This window comes from Lissotriton helveticus, chromosome 3_1 (assembly GCF_964261635.1).
Source record: "Lissotriton helveticus chromosome 3_1, aLisHel1.1, whole genome shotgun sequence".
NCBI classification, from domain to species: Eukaryota; Metazoa; Chordata; class Amphibia; order Caudata; family Salamandridae; genus Lissotriton; species Lissotriton helveticus.
The window spans coordinates 1559229050-1559248209 of NC_136061.1; positions in this window are offsets into that span (position 1 = coordinate 1559229050).

The window sequence follows — 19160 nt, forward strand, 5'->3', positions numbered from 1 at the left end:
TTAAGCAATTATAAAGATCTCGCAAATGAGAGCGTATTTATTTTGATGATACAGCCCATAACTCACCGCCTCCCCTCTAAAGCAAGCCTTGAATGTGTCTCATATCGTCTCAATGTTAGCCGAGCCTAAATTGATGTTCATAAATTCTGATATCCATTTATTCATATATGCTCTGTACTGTTCATCAAGGCAAAGCTTTATATCATATGTAAAACTCTTAAACTGATTTGTCTCTTTTACTACGGGACATTCGATTAAAATTGGGGAGTGGTCCGATGATACTCTAGGGAATATTTGCATCTTTGTCCCATAATGCATAGATGTGGAGATCAGAAAGTAGTCCAAACGGACAAATTTCTTGTGCGGAGAAGAATAATAAGTGTACCCTGGAAGTGTCGGATGATTTTTGCTCCAAATATCTATCAAACCATGATCACTAACCAAGTTGTATAGGGCTTTATAAACTCATGGTTTGCGACCCTTATAGTTCTCCGGACCAGCAGCTAACTCCCTAGTATTTAAGTTGATATTCAAATCCCCACATATAATTAAAGGGGATCTCCAATTCGCAAGTTCAATATTTAACCATCCCAAAACCTCCCCCTCATCCATATTAGACCCATAAATTGAACAAATTGAACAAATTGTAAATTGTGCACCCCCCACCTTTAATTCCGATATTACCCATCTGCCCCACTTATCCGTCAAGTTACGAACTGAGGTGCACAAATTTAGTCTGGAGAGAATCATTACCCCTCTAGTCATATTGGTTTGTTGAGAGGCAGCGATTAAAGTGTATCCTAAATCTGCTATAAGCTTCCGTTTATCCCATGCCAAATGCGTTTCTTGGAGACAGAGAATATCTGGTTGAATAAAACGAATTTCAGATGGTATTCTCTTTCTTTTATTGGCATTGTTAAGGCCGGATACATTGAAAAAGCAAATTTTAATATTACAGGGCATGAGATTTTAATTTCCTGGTCCTCCGATCGAATTTGATTCTAGCTGAACAAATGTATTTTGATTTAATTAGGCTGCTTAACTTGATGTCCCTGTGCCAGTAATACAATTTTCTTTTCTATATTGTCACCAGTAATCACTGTGGTTTTTCCCCCCTTAACCCCCTGTGCCCTCCACCACCTACCACCATCCTGCCCCCACCCCTCCTCCACATACCCCCCCCATTTCCGAGGCTTTCGGACTCGTGGTCCTGTTGATGGTGGCCGGCTTCCCGCCCCCTCTGTCATTTCCCCACAGGACTAAATAAAGTATCATTTCTCAAGTTCATCTTGAAAACAACTTTTCAGCACTCAATACTGCGGCAGCACAGAATCCCATTACAAATCTCTGTGCATAAGACACAGCAAGAAAATATTAATACACAATAGAAGCAAAAATGTCCTTTACATGACAGACTTTTCATACTAGATTATGCTAAATTATGCTTCACTTCACCTTAGTAATCGGAAACGAAAAACTAGGAATCATTTACAGTCTGCAAATACTCCTTTGCTGCTGCGACATTAGTAAAAAATCGGGCATTCTCCTTATAGATGACTTTAAGTTTCACTGGGTTCATGATGTACGCTTGTGCGCCTTTTCGTTGGAATTGACTCACTAGCTGTCGCAACTGCCAGCGATTATCCATTGTATATTTACTATAGGCTGGTGTCGCAAAAAAAGTGAACCCTTCACCCATACTTTTAATATTTGGTTGGGTGTGAATATATATATCTTCCCTGGCACGAAAGTTGTTGAAGGCCTCAAGAAAAGGTCTTGGTTTAATCACATTTTGCCCAGTTTGAAGACGAATATTGAAGGGATATCTATGGGTTCGCTCGATCTCTCTCTCCCAATCCCATGTATTCAAATCCGGGAATGCCTTCTGGAATAACTCCACTATAAACTTACGTGGGTCTTGCCCTTCTTTACCTTCGGGGATTTGCATGAGTCTTAAATTGTTGCGCCGAGCACGGTTTTCAAAGTCAGCCATTTTCCATAACAAGTCTTCCTTATTAACACTTAAAGTTTCTCTGGCCGCTTTCTGTTTTACCAATTCATCCTCAATATTGGACTCTCTAGTTTCCACCTCGGTGAACCTTTCTCCAAAGTCAGACTGTGACTTTGCTAATCTCCGAATGGAGCTTTGTAGCTTTCGGCAAGAGTTCCTAATTTTATGACTTTCTTGCTCGGTTTTGTCCATGTGGCTCAGAATTGTTTGATAGATCGTAGCTAGAGTGATGTACTCCACCCCAGCTTCTTGATGCCCTCCGACAGCCCCTTCTAACATTGAAACATCCCCTCCGCCCCTCATTGTGATCGGGCTGTCTTCAAGATGTTCCCCAAGCTCTTCGTTGTCAACCTCACTGTCAGCCTCGTCCATGCGCAATTGCTTAGAATACTGTGTAGCCAAGTCTTTGCACGACAAAGCTGAATTTTCTGAAACCGAATAAAAATCAGCTGATTCTGCTTCATTCGCTATAACTGGCTGCGCTCCCAAAAACTTTTCTAACATGATTGAGTCATCAGGGAGGTCTACAGTATTACATTTCAATAATCCAGAATTCCGCTCAGTCGCTGCCTCTATAATGTCCATACCCGTGCCTCCATTTAATCCAGATATGCTAGTGTTATTTTGTAGCACACCCATAGGTTCTGACTCTACTGTAATATCGGGCAGCGTTACCTCTTCCACCCCCGGCAAAACTCTAGCATTCTCCATGGGCGTATATGTCTCGTCGGTTACCGGCATGGAAGACTCTGTCAGGCAACTATCCAAGTGAGATGCAGTTTGCGCATGTGGTGCCTTCCCCTTTCGTTTTTCCTCCACAGCCGTAAATAGAGCAGAGATAGTCTGTTTAACTTTCCTGGGGATCTTCCCCGTCTTCTCACCTAGAATGCCTGCTCCAGTTTTCTGCGCGGTACCCCCGCTCATATCCTTCGCACCTCCACCTCCACCTGTGGTCGCGGTCACATTCAACTCCTGGCCGCGTTTGCTGCGTGCACCTTTCGGAGGCATTACTTCGAAAGTTCTTGTGGCTCCTTTCTCTGTGTGGTCTCCAATGAATCGGCGTTCACCGCGTTCACCGCTGAGCCAAGCCGCAACACCTGTGGAAGGTACCGCCCACAAGGCTTGGCGGAGTTTCACCAGCGCTGTAAGTTTGGCAAGCATCGGCGTTTCCCCAGCAGCGTCCTTCACACGGTATGTTCTAAAACTACTGAAAAGTTGCATGTTTTTCTTCAAGTCTTTTCAAATTGAGCGTCCAAGCGCCAGCGTTCTCACCAAATTTTTCGCATGAAAGTTTCGTTTCACTGACGCCGTCTCCAAAGCTCTGACGGCGTCTCCAAAGCTTAGACCTGTGGGTCAGAGAGAGAGGTCAGCCCACACGTCCGACACATCCATCCGTGCGGACGCCATCTTGCCTCCCGCACCACAAATAGACCTTTCCTAGGCAAACTAGTAGAAAAACCAGCAATCACCCAGATGTCACAATTCATTGAAGATAACTCCATACTTTTAAATTTCCAAACAGGATTCCAACCAGGAAGAGGCATAGAATCTGCCCTCATCTCCATCTGGGATGACCTTAAAAACACAGTAGCCTGGAACGGGGTTACTGCAGTTCTTCTCTTGGACCTTTCAGCTGACTTTGACACAAATCAAATCAAACCAAAACGAGCTTTATTCGATTTTAAACATTAAAATCATAAAAGCAAGCATAAAAACAGACATTCATTATCATATATTACATTAAAAGAGAATTCATTTATATAGAATTAGCAATTGAGAAATTCTTGTGAATTCATATAAGCTTGTGGACATATACAATTCCTTTGGGTGAACATTCCATTATACATTTCCCATGGTTCAGTTGTTAATTGCGTTTCTTGTCCTCAATACATTCTTTAAAAAATCCGTCATAGACCCAATACATTAATAATTATCCAGCATCTGTAGGTATACAAATGCAGGGAGGGATTGCCTCCATCCTCCCTGCTTTAATAATGGTTTTAACCATCATAACCTCTCGCTAGTATAAAACTTGCAAAATAGGACAACATGTATAGTGCTTTGTCATGAGACATTGTCGCAAGGACATCAGCAGAGTTCCTTCGACCAATCATTAATTGTTAGGTACGTGATTAGATGGTGAAAATTCCCAAACCTAAAGCTGGTCAACAAATTTCTGTTGTATCTGCCCCGAACAAGTTGCACACATGGCTGTATTTTAAGCGTGGTAGTGATCAGTTGATGGTAGATCACCATGGGTTCGTTCAGCTCAAGTGTTAGCCTGTTTTCTTCTAGGTGGACCATAACAACTTTTTTAAACTCTTTTCCACAAATGTAAGCCATAACATTTTACAGGCGTTGTCTAATTTCGTTGCATCCTTTAATATATCCCTATTTAGGCCAGCGCTCTCTGTGGTCCAGATTCTGTGCCATAGCAATGCTGGCTGGGCCTTGACCAGGTCAGAAATGTATGGAACTCCTAGCTCAGCATGGCAATTAAAAACCGGTGCGCTGTTTGGGACACTTAAAAGGGACCTCAAAAAGGCATTTTCCGTGCGCTGAATTGAAGAACAATCTTGGATTCCCCAGATCCCCGCCCCATAAGTTGCAATGCTCACGCATTTAGCCTGGTATATCTTTAATAAGATTTCTGGTGGCCTTTTCCTCAGTTTTTTAGAGAAATTAAAAAGAGCTGCAATGGATTTCATAAAAAGTAGTGACCTTGCCTTAACCGCTGGGGCCCAAGAATCAGATCTGTCGAAAAGCACGCCCAGGTAGCTGAATGAGGCGTTGGTTTCTACCTTACTTCCCCCCGCCTGATAGCTTCTATTCTTATCATAGATTAGAGAAGTGTGGCTCAATGGTTAGAGCGGCAGACCCTGATGCAGTACTCCCGTGAGCTCAGTGAAAAGCCTGGGGGTGATCATTTCTGAAGATCTATCAATGAGACCGCAAATCAACGCGGTCACCTCTGCCTGTTTCTTCCAACTCAGGCGGATCCGCAAGATCAGTAGGTTTCTCACCAAAGAAGCCCTGACCCTAGTTGTCATTGCGCTCATCACCGCCAGGCTCGACTATGCCAAAATCTTGTACGCAGGAATTCCTGCATGTCACCTTCACCGACTTCAGCTGGTGCAGAATCAGGCCGCTCGCCTGATTTTCCGCCAGCCCAAACACCAGCACGTCACTCCCCTCCTCCGCAGTCTGCATTGGCTCCCTGTTTCCAAACGCTGCACTTTCAAACTGGCATGTACTACCTTTAAGGCCCTTTCGGATGCAGCCCCCGTGTTCATCTCTTTGGCGTTATCCCGTCACATCCCTTCTAGAGTTCTTCGTTCAGCATCACTAAATCTCCTTGATGTCCCCAAATTTAAAAGAAAAAAGCACGGTGGTCTGAGCTTTTCGGTCCTGGCCTCGTCCACCTGGAATTCTCTGCCACCCTCACTCCGTCTCTGCCCAAAATACGACTGTTTCCGCAGATTGTTAAAAACCCTGCTCTTTCAATCCGCATATGAATAACCCTCCCTTCCTGGCTCACGTTACCTGTCAATAAGCGCCAAGAAACCGATGGTGATAGTGCGCGTTACAAATATTTTTAACGTAACGTAACGTAACGTAACCAGGGTTCAATTCCCACCTCGGTGGGTCTCGGGCTCAATTTCCTCGGACCTGATAATTCTTGCCTCGGTGCCTATTCTAATCATGAGTCCCACTCTGCACCTCTGGGCAATAGCTTGCTTAATCTCTACAATGGCCCCAAAAACGCTGAGGATGCCTGACTTCACCTTGAGGGTGCCCAGGAGTGGGCTCCTCACAGGGAAAGGCCAGGAAGGGTTCCTTGGCGGTATTCGTAAAAAGCGCCGAGATGACTACGGTTAGTCGTGCGCTATACAAGTGCGTAATCATTTCATTTAATTTCATTTCATCATGCTTTTTCCCACAAGACATCACAAAACCTTTCATGCCGTTCAATTTTAAGCCGAGCCGGTCCATAAAAGCAGTATAAAAGGAGAGAGCCCTTTGTAAGCCAACTTGGGTTTGGGCCATGACTACAGCGTCAACGGTGTAAAGGAGGGATGCGATCAGGCGGGTATTTACAACTGGCGGGTCCCTTGTATGTGTCACCAGCTCCTGTTTCAGAGCATTGGTATATAGCGAGAACAGGCGTGGCGCCAATACACATCCCTGCCTTACGCCTTGTTCTATTTTGAATGAGGCGGTACACTCGCCCTCGGTGCCCCAACAAACCTTTGCTGTGGCTCCCATATATAACTGTCCTAAAAACTGAATTAAAACAGGGACTTTGACACACTTCATCATGATACTCTAATCCAAAGAATCTACGAAGCTGGCATAGAGGGGACTGTTCTCGACTGGATCGCATCATACCTTCAAGAAAGAACAAATGTCATCTATACTTCCCCTTTCTCATCCAAGCTGTACTTCACAAAAGCAGGGGTACCTCAAGGCTCTTTTCTCTCACCCATGCTTTTGAACATCTGCATGAAGACATTAGTTGCAATGATCATTGAATTTCAGCTCACATCCTGTAACTATGCAGATGACACACCAATACTTCTACTAGAAAGCCCCAAAGACGTTAGAAACTCAAAAATCTTCAGTTGCCTCACAGCCGTTGATCAGTGGATGACATGGAGCCATCTCAAAACTGAATGCATCCAAAACTGAAATACACACATGCAGCAGTTTGGAAAACTGTTACCCACTTTGCACCTGGCCTGACAAACTAGGACCACACCCTAAAGTATTCAAGCAAGTATGAAACCTTGAAATTACCATAGACTCCAGCTTATCAATGAATGCCCAAGTGGATATGTTAGCAGTATCAAGCTTCATTACTATGAAAACTCTGCAACATATCTTCCCCCACCTAGGATTTCCACACAAGGTCCAAGCTACTTGTACTGTCTAAACGTGTTTATGCCAATGGCCTCTACTTCAGATCATTTTTTATCAACTATGAAAAGACTACAGCAAACTCTGCTACCAGACTACTCCTACATGTAATGCCACGAGCTCACATCTCCCTTGCCTTCAGGGCCCTATATTGGTTACTGTTTGCCAGAAGATGCTACTTCAAGCTGCTATTTATCACTCACAAAGCAATATGCGCAACATGACCACTTTTCATCAGGAATAATATATCTAAATGCATTCAACAAAGGAGCCTCTACTCCAGATTGGCACCTCTCCTCAAAACTCCAGCAAACAAGAATAAAACCATAAGTGGTACATCTTTCTCTGTTCAAGGAGCTAAACTATGGAATTCATTGCCCCCAAACATAAGAGCCACGGATAATTGTCTTACCTTTAGTAGACTACTCAAGAGTTGCCTCTTACCTACATAACCACAATACCCAAACCACAAATGTACAGCATATGCCTATGTATGTAAACTTGTTTAATCTGAATATATGTATGTATTTAGATATGTGCATTTCTTTGCAAAAATATATATACTACTTATGGTCTAAAATATAAAGATTCTGTTTCGATCTGCTTAACAAATGTATACATTAAGTATGGTTAAAAATATATACATATTTATACATATATATATTATTTTATGCTTAACACGTATATAGGTCACTGCGTAGTTTTGATAAAATGTATTTGATTGTGTGATTTTGGGGCTGTGTTTTATTTAATTTTATCTATCACAATGTGTAAATATGATCATAACAATTGTATCTATAAGTCCTTCACTATTGTAATATGGGGGAAAATATTAAATAAAAATACATAAAGATAAATAAATTACCAAACAATATACATACAAACTTTCCACAAAAATACACAAATAAATGGGGTTTATGTACAGCAGCACTTTAAAGTATGAGTTTATAGCTATTAATCCAGAAATGCACATATGGGACATTATTCAGAACAACTTTAGATCTCTTTACTTATACAGGTATACATGTCTATGTAGTTATGTATCGGTGTATTTATTACTTTACTACTACTGTACAAGAAACCCCATAAAAATAAACTTTCAACTATCTCTAATGCACTGCTCTATATCTCATCCTATACCTCTCTCAATACAGCTTCTACCTCTCCTCTCTGACTCATCCCTCCCAAACTTCATTATACTTCTATGATCTTCCTAATAACGCTATTTATACTCTTCCCTTCTCTATACCTCCTTTTACTCAGCCGAATCCTCATCTTACTACTATGATCTCCCAAATAACACTTTCTAGACTATTTCCTCCTCTACCTCTCTTTTATCTATTCAATCAAAATAACAGATTCACATGACACCCGCTCAAATTAACAACTTACCCTTCCTATACTAATCCACGACTGTCCATTTCAGATTCTTGAGTAACATGCTACTTAGCAAAAAGCATTTTAATGCTGAAAAGCTCTTCAACACCTCATCAGGGGTAGTAAGTGCTATAAAATACAATTACAATTACAGGGACACTAGCCACAAGCTGCAGATGAATGGGCTGCTACCGGGGACTCCAGTCCTCACCATGTTTTGCACCAGAGGGCATTGAAGTTTACTTTCCCCGCCTGCATACTTGTCATTCATTGCCCTTTTTGGCGTAGCTCCAGTCCCACAGCGTGGGAAACTAGCCATCAGCCGCAGCTGGACAGGCTGCTATCTGGTACTCCAGCCCCCACCAGACACTGCACCAGCAGTCTCCGATGTTTGCTTTCCCTGCCTGCTTGTCGCCATGCTTATTAGCGCAACGCCATTACCACAGCGTGGTATGCACGCAGGCCACACTTGGGTGAAACCAGGGCCAAGGGCGGGCTCATCTGCACCCATCTGTGGCGGATCTAGGCTGGGGAAGGCCACCCCTCTTAGTTTCTGATGTGAAGACGTTGCACTGCCTACATTGACAGAGATTTCATCTCGTCAAGGTTAAGAGGAAATCTGTAGCCCTAGGTGTGCCTGATGCGCCACATAAGGAACGTTTATTAACTGGTACTATTACTGTTTTTTTTACCAACACCAAGGCTGCTAAAAACACTAAAATTGAGTGTTTGGAGGAGAGACTGGGGGCCACTTCAAAAGTTTTGCAAGTTTGGCAAATCTCCAGGGGGTCTCAAAAAAGGTCAGCAGGCGGGCAGCATCAAATCCTGTGTATATATTGGGGGACTGGGTATAGTCCAGGAGAGTGAGCTACACAATGAGGAGGATCTATTCAGTCACCAATAACCACGAAACAAAGAAGCAACATGCAACTGACAAAAGTCAGTTCTAGGAAACCCTGTGTGGCCAGGCGATGCCAAAATGGCAACCATTGAACCACTTGAGAAGGGTCCTCTGCCCCAGGGGCTTGATAAAGGGATACCCCTGCATCAATTATCAGCACATGATGAAGACATGGGTGACTCTATAAGTTTTACCTAAAACACATGGAGAATGGACTCACAAAGCTACTCAGCCCAGAAGTCTTGGCTCTCAAGGGTATTGAAGTGACAGTAAAAGAGACCCTAGTGGAACTCCCTAAACCAGTCGAGCAGAACAGAAATGTGGGCCCGGGGAACAGAAGAGCTGCAAATAGGGCAGCACATGAACAACTACCACATAGTAGCACAACCAACAATTCTGTACCACCATTACAGTTGGATGCTATCCTTTCATCCTCTGACCACTCATCTAGCCGGAAAGTTAATGAGCCCCTGCCATAATACAACCTTTGACTTTGCAGTTACCTCCAGGGCTACCCCTCTTGTTATTACATGAAAAAATGTACCAGTGCTGCAGTCAGGTCAAATTGAAGATAAACCTCAGCTAAAAAATAAGGTTATCCATTGGCTGTGGTCTTCGATGGGGAACTTCAGCAGTAATATCATATTTCAAGGAATTATCACGGTGCAGAGGGTATCATGGTTAGGCAACAGCATTATGATGGAGCAAAGAGACTGTATAGTTATAAATTCTCGTGATCCACAGTTGAACGGCTTTATACTGCATAGTCTACCTAGACTGTCCCACACTAGACACAATATACAGGCAGTATCTCTGGGCTACTTTTATAGGCCTCAGTTTGCCACGCTGCCCAATGCTGATTTTATAAGACCACCAACAACAAGGTCTCTGGTCCCACAATTTGCCATTCCAACGCGTAATCGATTGTCTCTTTTAGCTGATGAAGATTGACTGGGCAAAACATAACTGCTTGAATGCTTTAAAAATGACCATAAACATAGGCACATCAGTCCTCGCAATCCAGTATGGCATGGAGTAAAATGGAGGGCTATGGACAGTGAGGACAAACCTGGGCCCAGTTATAATGTCATTGTGCCAAGTACCAATGAGCTACCAAAGAACGCCACAACCGGGATGCAACTCATGGAACTTAATCTCACTACAATTCCAACATGGCCCCCTACCACCTTGGCATGCAATGAAGTTTAAACCCCCCCCCCCACCCAACAGCAAGTACCAGATACTATCTTAAGCTATGGTGCATGTACTGCCTTAACCATGCAGGGCACAAGTGACTTATTTTGGAATATTGCTGTAACTGCAAATAAACTGACAAAGTCTAATTGGGTCAACATGATATATGATCACCAGATCATTTACTTACAGGAGGCATGGTCATGTATTAATCAGCATATTAATGGTTTTTACTCAGTGATGATGCCAGCTACACCAACTACACACAGTCATAATAGTTGTGGCCTTCTGACCTTAATCAGTGTTGCATTACCATGTAAAATAGCTCAAACCTTTTTATAATCCCCTTATTTTCAGGAAATCTGTTTATCCTTCGTCTCACAACCACTCATAATTCTGATTAACTTGTATCACAATAACTTTCATTGCAGACACCCAGCAATAGTGGATTCACTGAATTCCATGCTAAGTGATGTAACAGGCAGTATACATGGGGATTTTGCCATAATATAGGGAGGGGATTTCAACTGCCTACTCCACCCCATCTCTAGTAACACTGTGTGTGGATTGTGGGACAATGATGTAGCCGACCACTCGCACTTCATAAACAATCCACGTGGCGAGTCTCTAAATAGAATTTTTGTGAGATAGAATCTTATTCTCACTGTAGAAGAGACAATCATTAGACAAGCGACTTTCCCTGGAAGGGAAAAGAGCAGTGGTAGTCTGATTGACTTACTTGCCTTATCAAGAGAGCTGGGGGAGAAAACATCTGACTTCACCATTCTCCACTGTGATATGAGCAACCAAAATCCCTTAGTTTTACATCTCTGTTTAGAAGAGCCTCAACCACAACACACACACATCACCCCTCCAACTGAATACACAAAAGAATAGGGGTATTTGTTGTAAGTGGGCAGATATCAACACAGGAGAAATGGTGAGAAGTTTGGTGGGAGACAGTATGTTCAAGGTTTGTCGCAACTGTGAGGCTAAACCATTAGCTATATTTGAGGCATTCACTGGTATATGCAAACGTGCCTCGGAACTCCTAACAGCCCCTTTGATGCATTCTGAAGGTAGGATGAAGATGTTTGATAGTACGTGCTCTTATGCACATAGCATGTTGACAGGAGTCCTGAAAAAAAGACATGTAGGGACCCTGATGAGTGCAGCGCTGCAGTCACCACTACAAGGCCATGATCAGGGGAAGAAAGGAAACAATAAGAAGGGAGGCATGGAAACAGCTTGAGAGGGCAAGTGCAACCAATTATATGTCCTTGGTCTGGAAAGTGGTGAACTTGCCTTATTTTGTCAACGTACACAATGCCAGTACTTACGTGACCATTCAGTCTTCCATATGGGTGACAAAGATTTTAGTAAGGCATTTGAACTCAAACATCTAGGGAGTGCGGACAACCATGTAGCGGACATTATCCCTACACCAGGGGAAGGTGAACAACGGACACTCCCATCGGAGGAGGTCATCCTGGCAGTGGGACCGTGTCCCAGTAACAAGGCTTCAGGCCCAAATGATTCCCACTGATCTTTTTAAACATAACATCAATGTTGGGCCCCTCTCCAAGTTAATGTGTTAAACAATGCAGTCACAAGTGGCCCACCTAGGTCCTGGTCAAATGCTGTCATTGTCCCGATTTTAAAAAAAGGGACAGATAGATTCCTTGTTGTTAATGCTCAATATTACTTTTTGACTCAATGGCAAAAGTGATGGGCAGGATATTGTTGGACCGTTTTGAGACTTGCTCGGCTGTGGAGGGCATTTTAACACCACCACAATATGGGTTTAAATGAGGGCTGGGAACCATTGACCAGTGCCTGAATCTCCACTTCATGATAAGCAAGTATGTCCAGATCAAGGATGGGTGTTTATACCTCACCTTAATGGACCTTAGCTCAGCATTTATTAACATTAAAAGAGGTAGACTATAGACTAAGATGCTGGCTGTGGGTACGAATCCAAGGATTGTATTTCTTCCATCTAAACTGCATGAGGATGTAGTGGGCAGCATTATATACAAGCCCAAAGGGGAATGTACACCCCCATCAAGATCAAGGCAGGCGTAAGGCGAGGCTGTGTGCTTGTCCCATTCTTGTTTAGCCTCTATATTAATGATATGGAGCCATTCTCGCTGGCAGTGGAGACTGACCCACCAAGGGCCAGACCAAGAGGTTTGCCAGTCTTCATTTATGCTGACGACTGTGTGCTGATGTCCAGAACAGCGGTTGACCTACAGAAATTGTTGGACACATTTGTGGAGTACATGCATAGCTTGGGGCTACAAACAAACAAGTGCAAATCTTATCAAATGATATGTGGACAACCCAAGAGCAAGATGAGAACATTCCAAATAAGTGGCAACAAACTGCATACTGTACCAACTTTGACATACCTAGGGATACCCTTTGACAAAGGGGCCCTTGGGAACACCTAATTAAAGTGAGATGCACGCTTTTAGATCAGAATTCGACATCCATATTTGAAAAAAAATGGGAGCCATGCATCTTGAGGCAATAATTAATATATGCAAAGGGTATCTGGGACCTCTGTGATCTGGCAGTTACAGGTTGACAAAAATAGTTTTGAGCGTAAACTCCTCTGACTACCTGGTAGTGTACCCGCCACCATATGTCAGTCAGTCAGTCAGTCAGCCAGTCAAACATATGTTTATTTAGACATTAGCCTTTAAACAGAGCACCATAAAACTCATATATAAACATATAAAATCAATGACTGAAATTGGGCCAAGTCCACAGTTAAAACATGATTAAAACCACAATTCATGATATCTTAGACTGGTCAGATTTTACGCAAAACTGAATGCTTAGATAGCAAAAATTCACCACAGCACAAATTTACATCCAAGAATTTCATATCCAAAAGCAGATTAACCGCTTGCCCCCTATCCCTAATATCATGCCACTTTAAAAATGGTTTTAATAAAGACTTTCGTTGAGCTAAAAACCACAAGCAATCCACTAAAATATTTTATAGATCTCCCTTCATATTAAGGCCACATTTTCAGGCTTTATCCTTGTGTAACAAAGCACCTTGAACATCTGACATTAACACTTGGTTTGCCCGGCATCTAAATTTCAATAAACATCGTCATAGCTGTACATTAGGTCATTTCTCCAGATAAGGAAATTTCTCATCCTCCATCCACAAATTCATCAAGAGGGATACAGGTTTCTTCTTCCATGTTACATTAAATCCTCCTCTCTAGATACCTGTTTAGTTGCTCTTCTGAGCTTTGATTTACTCACACCTAACAGATCTAACTCACATTCTATTTTTAAGTTATGCAACAATGGAGAAATCTCCCTTTAGCCGTTTGTGCCCAGGTTAACTCACTTTGCATTATTTTGTTTTTGTACGTCTTGCTGCTGGTAAACACCCAAAAATATAGAATAAAAAATATCGAGAGGACATAATATCGAATCTAAAATATTGAGAGGACAGAATATAGAATGGACATAATATAGTTGGAAATAATATCGACTAATATAGAATGTCATAATATAGAATGCTATTATATTGAATTTTTAATTATATTATATGTTAGTATATGTGTTAAAAGTATATATTATAATTAAATTTAAGTTCATTAATTTTTGCGTATATTAGTTCCCTAGCAGGTTGTGGGTTTATAGGGGAATAGGGTGGGAAGTAATGTAATTTAAATAAAAACATAATAATAATAATGTATTAATTAATAATTTATTGTTTAATACTTAATATTGGTAATTCATGTTTGCGTACATTAGTTCCGTAGCGGGTTATAGAAGAGTAGGGTGGGAAGTAATTTAATTTAAATTAATAAAATAATAATTAATGAATTATTAATTTTATGGTTAATAATTAAAATTGCTAATTAAGTCAATTTATTTATTATTACATATTAAAAAGTTATTAATAAAAGTTTTTAATGAATTGATAAATATGTAAATTGTGTACATTGTTATTAAATAATAAATAATTAAATATTAACTATTAATTATTAATGTATTAATATGTTAATTATGTAAATGTTTTGAGGAGTGCGTTGAGTGTTTCTAGGGAAGTATGGTGTTTATTAAAATATTTGAAATTAAATTGTTATTAATATTTATATATTTATTCAAAGTTATTTTATACTGTTAATTGTGTTAATTAAATTACATATCATTGTTTTTATATTTTTGTTAATTGTGGTCTCACCTGGCAAAGCTCTGTTGCGCTGACCTTGTGCTTCCTAGTGGCATTTCCTGTGCCCGCTCCTGCGCCCGTTTGTCCGCCCATCACGCAAGCCGCCTTGGGGTTGTTGTTGCTCTTCCCCCGCCGCCGCAGCTCTCTGTCATCAGAGCACGGCCGCAGTTGGGGGGGGGGGGGGCCACGAGCAGAAAGGACTACAAAGACCATCAGCCTTTGCGGCCAGAAGCCGCTTGTGCACGCCCGCGCCTGGAGGCGCATATAACTGAGGTCATCTACCGGTGGAGCGGGGGTCTCACCTGGCAAAGCTCTGTTGCGCTGACCTTGTGCTTCCTATTGGCATTTCCTGTGCCCGCTCCTGCGCCCGTTTGTCCGCCCATAACGCAAGCCACCTTGGGGTTGTTGTTGCTCTTCCCCCGCCGCCGCAGCTCTCTGTCATCAGAGCACGGTGGCAGTTGGGGGGGGGCGCAAGCAGAAAGGATTACAAAGACCATCAGCCTTTGCGGCCGAAAGTCACTTGTGCACGCCCCGCGCCTGGAGGCGCATATTACTGAGGACGCACGTGGGCGGCCGCCGGGCTAAGCCCGGGCAAAGGGCGGGCCGTCTGTGGCCGTCCAGGGCCAGACGAGGGCGGGGCCGCCCTCTTGGACAAAGGAATTTGAATACTGGACATGCAGTAAGACTCTTCCCGTATATCCAGTTCGTGACATTGGTGAAAATTGTTTTATTATTCTACCCTCCAAGGACTGCTTTGTTAGCTAGGTAGGTTGCGTGACACAGACTCACAGAAAAGATGTCCACACGGACAATTAAAGCCAGGAACTCGTTGGGGGGAGGGTCAAATAGAGGGACGCTGGATCACTTTTTCACCAAGGCGGCATCAAAAATAGAACTGGAGATAGCGATCACCGAACACCGCCTGTCTCTAGAACTTGCTAATAGAATTTCATCTCTGGGTTCTCTTATTACAGTAATCTCCCCACCCACACAAATCATAGAAGAAAATCCCCTAAGCGATTCCAGCATTCCATTACTTTTGCAGGATAGCACAGCATTCCCGAAATCACATAGGGGGGCACAAGCTAATAGCAACACTCTGGACACCTCTTTAGAACTATCTTTGGAGGAGCTCTTAAAGACCCCAGAGAATAATTAAAAACCCAGGAATACAAATCAGAAGATACAACACAAAGGGCATGGTGTTACGCTAAAGAGAAAACGGGGGGGGGGGATTGCAATCAGGGCAGACGTGCAAAAACAGCTAAACTCACATCAGCCCCATAAAGGCCAAAAGTGCCTCAATACAAAAGCCATTGCATATAGACACCAATGACTTATTGAAAAATATTGAACATCTAGTAAAATCCCTACTCTTACCTCTCACGGAAAGAGTAAAGAGGATATCTGATCAACTGGGCAGTATTGTGGAAGCGACCGCCAACAATGGTAAACTGTTAAAAGAACTGGCAACACATAAACAAGTTACCATCCCTTATGGGCAGAAACCGGCGGATACACACAAAATACCTTACCTTCGCTCAAAGAGCCTAACCCAGTCCCCATTGGAAAAGATAGTGCCCCTGCGACCAGGGGAGAAGTAAATACGGCGGGACTAGTACAAGACTCAGTAGGCTTAAACATCAATACTTTCAGGGAAAACCAACCGTACAAGAATACTAAAATAAAGGGCCCGCATATAGACCTGCCACCAGAGGCAGCCTCTTATGTTATAGTCTTACTGGCGTCCCAGAACTGGCAGTAGGGAAAAAGGAAGGCTATTTAGAACTAAAAAATAAAGCAGTCCATTGGCTCAGGAACAACAGACCACTGCCACTTAACATAAACGGCGAAATTATGTTTGTAAGAAGATTAGCATGGGTGGGGCACAGGCCAAAGGATATAGAGGGTGACATTTTGATCATCAATTTCAGGGACCGAAGAGTAGTCACCCATATTGTGGACTGGTATGTGGCGAGAGGAGGTGGTGGTATATCAACACGCGACTTGAGCTATTTTTACCCCCAATCCCTAGTAACCCATGGAACATCTAGACCCTCCGGTGAGACTGGGAAGAATTTCAGTCGCATCCCACTAGTACAAACTCCTCTGACTGATAGTTGGCAGGGGGCCTTTCACCTATTACCATCTTATGCAGATAGGCTCCACTTACATCAAAATGCGAGAGCACAGAGGGCTGTTTACCCCCCACTTTGACCCATCCCTCTAGACAACGGATATGAGGCACTAACAGGCCTGGATGATCTTGATTGATATACGAGGAAAAACAAGGTGTAGAAAATAATAGCGAACGTCCCTGTGCCACTATATTTTTTTTGCAGAGTTTTATATAGCGCAAACTAGACCCCAACTGAATCAGGTATCAGAGCGGTTTATGTAGCACCAGTTACGTTACATGAGGACACGCATTCATTTTAGGCACGGGGAGATTAAGTGATTTGCCCAGAATCACAGGAGGTTTTTGGCGTCGTTACCGAGACTCGAACCCAGATCCCCAGGTCCGAGGTCGAGCGCCCTAGCCGTTAGGCCAACTCCTCTCCACTATTGGACGCAATCAACCAACAACGGAGAGTATCCCCAGGCAGGGAGCTGCTCGGAACCATGAAGGGAGAAAATAGGGATGTAGGGTCCACATACTCTCTGAATGTGCATAAAACGTATAATTCCTCTAAGGACCACAGGGATAAACTGGTATATGAGATAGAGCCAGTTTCTCTCTTACGGAGAGCTAATACCATCAGTAACACCGTTGATGGTACCCCCCTCCAGATGTCAGGACCCACTTACAATATTTTATCCTGGAATGTTGCAGGCCTAGCTAACAAAATCTCTTACCAACCTTGGCTAGATACAGTCCAAAATTATAACATAATCTGCCTTCAAGAAACCTGGGTTGCGGACGAATTACATATAAACGGTTTTCAAACTCTGCATACACCTGCTAGTATAACCACCCAAGGAAGAAACAAAGGGGGATTGTCCATGTATGTTTCCATGGCAGCGGGGATTAAAATCTTAAATTTTAAATCAACAGAGTTTTATCAGGTTTTGACTATTAGATGGGGCCATCTTAAGAATATGACCATAGTAAATTTTTACAATAATGTGCCAAAAAACAATATGGAAAATGTAATTGATAAATTAAAGAGTAGTTTATCTACCCTACAGGATCAGCAACGAGGCGAGATGGTTCTGATCTGGCTGGGCGATTTTAACTGTACTATTTGTCCGTATGGTTCGACTGGCATGTGCGGCCTAGCCGAACACAGAGAGGACACTCCAACCCACTTTATTCATTCCAAACTTGGTAATATCTTCAATACCATGATATTCTATTTTAACTTGTCTTTTATAAATGAATTATGCACCTCAATTATCCCGTTTCAGCCGACTTTTAACGGCAGGGAATGTAATTCAACGATTGATTTTATATTTCTATCAACCTTTCATTCGGGTTTGGTATCCTCGTGGGAAACCCTTCCGCTTGTTTTTAGTGACCACTATCCAATTTCTTTTAATTTAAAAATCAGAGGGCATAAACAGACTTTGAATGAGAAATCCTTATATAAACCGGAAATCAAATTGGCAACCAGAAACGGTTACACGATTAAATGGGATAAGGTGGAGCCAGTGGGTTTCTTAAAAAATTTAGAATCGGTCTGTCGTGAAGACCTTTTCATTTGTCTATCTTATAAAGAGGAGCCATCAAAAGTAGTGAGCTCATTCATAAAAATATAAAAGGAGATGAAGAAGCTACTAACCAAGGAATACCGATTAAACTCTAATAAATTGCATGGCTGGTTTGATAAAAGTTGCACTAAAGCACATACAAACTTGAAAAGGGCATTGCATGCATCACCTGGATCCCCACTGGAGATCCGGCTAGCCAGAAAGCATTACCAAGCAGCCGTTAAGATTAGGAAAAACCAATTGAAGAAAGAGGCCTGGTCTGCCTTGTGTGATGCTTCCAAAAGAAGGGATAATACTGCATTTTGGAAAGCTGTAAACACTCCGTATTTACTGAATAGAGAGGGAGACATCATAGACCAGGCCGTCGATGGGGAATCATGGGTGAACCATTTCACGCACCTCTATGATAAAATGAACCCCCCCAGACCATGCAAATTTTGGGATGGAGATGTTGGATACATATTCCGACACTGTCCCATCTGGTGTATTCCCATTAGACATTATTTTTAATTGTGAAGAGGTCTTAAAGGCCATCAGCAAAAGCCCCACAGGCAAAGCCCCGGGCCCCGATGGAGTCCCAATAGATGTGTATAAAAACGAAACTGACCTATGGGCACCTTTGCTGACAAATGTCTTAAATAAAGTAAACCAACAGGGGTTCTTACCGTCTTGGACAGAAGCTGTAGTGGTCCCAATTTTTAAAAAAGGTAATAGAAATGATCCCACCTGCTACCGGCCAATTTCATTGCTTGATGCACTTATGAAGGTAGCTGGTCGGATAGTTTTAAACAGGATTCAATCATGGGCAGAGCAGAACAACGAAATCATATCAAATTTACAAT